The sequence below is a fragment of the Limulus polyphemus genome, unplaced genomic scaffold (genome assembly GCF_000517525.1).
Source record: "Limulus polyphemus unplaced genomic scaffold, Limulus_polyphemus-2.1.2 Scaffold1954, whole genome shotgun sequence".
NCBI classification, from domain to species: Eukaryota; Metazoa; Arthropoda; class Merostomata; order Xiphosura; family Limulidae; genus Limulus; species Limulus polyphemus.
In genome coordinates, this window is record NW_013667564.1 from 185,076 (window position 1) to 187,062 (window position 1,987).

Here is a 1,987-nt window from a genome sequence, read left to right on the forward strand (position 1 = left end):
CGTCCTTTCAGCCGTGGAGGAATTATAATGTGACGATCGATCCCACTATTCGTTGGTAAAAGAGTAGCCCAATAGTTGGCGGTTGACTAGCTGCTTTCCCTCTAGTTTATCGCTGCAAAATTACAGACGGCTAGCCCAGATAGCCCTAGACGTACCCTTGTGAGGTAAACCAGGTTCTGGGATATTACCAGAAAAAAAAAATGGTGTGGGCGTGGCCTAGTAGTTAGCTTTCAAAAATGTGGATCCGGGAGTCTATGGTTCGCGTTCCGTTTACCGAAAACAATCATGCTACATGCATTGGGTGCGTTATAAAAGTGACTGTCAAATCCCATTTTATAAATCGGGGGTAGCCCAAGAGTCAGTGTTAATTGCTGTTGCCCAGCTGCCTTATCTCCTCTAGTGTATCGACTCAAAATTAGGGCTAGCTTTGCCCGAAATAAATAAATCGAACATGTATATAACTCACCAAGGGAAACCGATATTTAGCTTTTAAAAGTATATAACTCACCAAGGGAAACCAATATTCAATATTTAAAGCATAGAACTCACCGTGTTAAAACCGATAGTGAGAATGTAAGAAACGAAACTCATCGAGAGTGGAACCAAGAGTCAAGATTTCAGATACGAGCTTCATTCACTTCTAACAACTGAACACAAGCAGTCCTCGTTCTGTAGAGTTTCGGAAAACTACATATCATACTTCAATGTCTACCGATACTAAATAACTAATACGTTTCCCTAGAAACCGCAAAGATAGCTCCACTACCAAGAATCGGGGTTTCCGTCAGCTGTTCAACTTCGAACGGTACAGGAGATAGTAGACATGTAAGAACACAACGAATCAACATATAATAACCGAGAGCTAATTAGCGCCCCCTATGCTATTTTAAGTATTTTTTATCGCTTGCACAAATAGAAGGTCCTTCTATCACATGTAATTATACGGAATTATCATGCGGGTTACGAGGGCATTGTCCTCGACAAATAACGAAATACCAACTCTTCCTCGGTATTCTTCTTCCGGTTCCTCAGTACTCTTCTTCCGGAAAACATATTTACCAACATTAAATTAACCAATTTAATTAATTAAACATTAAATTAACCAATCTGATGTTTTATTAAATGCGTCGTGCATACGTTTCATTTTTTGTTTGCTGAATTTCATGCCAAGCGGCGCAAGTCGTCCCTAATTTTGAAGTGATAGACTAGAGGGAGAGCAGTTAGTCAACACCACCCGTCGACAACTTTTGGGCTACTTTTTATCAGCGAACATTAGGATCGACCGTCACATCATAGTGCCCCAAAAGCTGAGAGAACGAGCACGTCCGGGGTTCTAACTACCAGGCTCCTTTAGTTTGGTTTAGGGCAAAACTACATACAAAATAGGCTATCTGCGCTCTGTCCATAACCGGGAATTGAACCCTACATTTTAGCGTTGTAAGTCCATGAGCTTATCACTAGGGGGGTGGGGGGAATAGTTCATTGGTTTAACATTCAAAACAAGAACCCCCAGGTCATTTTCTTAACTTTTCCACAAGCTCCCTTTCGTAGCTCTACACACTTATCACTGTTTCAGTAAAATATTGTTCACGAAATATAAAATCGTTAACACCGGTGACCAAAAATATTAACCAATAGGAGCACGTTCAGAAGAGAAGCTCGTCTCGTATTGGTCGGATTGTGGTTATACGTGGACGAGTTATGAACCATGTGTGTGTGTGTGTGGTTTAACAAAAATTCAATCCAAACGTTTCATCAAAATATTGTAAATATAAAACCTAGGTTAGTAAATATTTCCATTTTCATTAAAAAAGTTGCATAAAAATCGTTTTTTTTTTTAAATCAACTTGTTTAAAATATTATAATGGCGTGTAAAACTATACCACTACCACAGATGGAGCAAACATTACCACTCATGTTCCTGAACTTTTAAAACCTAAATATCGGTTTCACTTGGTGAGTTCCATACTTTTAAAACTTAAATATC

General features: G+C 39.2%; 1 protein-coding gene across 8 annotated transcripts in view; it reads right to left on the reverse strand.

The window, feature by feature from the left end:
* LOC106465470 (sodium- and chloride-dependent glycine transporter 1-like) overlaps nt 1-1,987 on the reverse strand; it is an 81,544-nt gene that overhangs the window by 33,966 nt on the left and 45,591 nt on the right. Inside the window, exon 1 of one of the 8 annotated variants that reach the window (XM_022393376.1) lies at nt 550-717. The exons of the other annotated variants lie outside the window; for them this stretch is intronic. The gene's annotated coding sequence lies outside the window, so the exon portion shown is untranslated. Of the gene's footprint in view, nt 1-549; nt 718-1,987 lie in introns of those variants that run through there. 8 annotated transcript variants of the gene reach the window in all.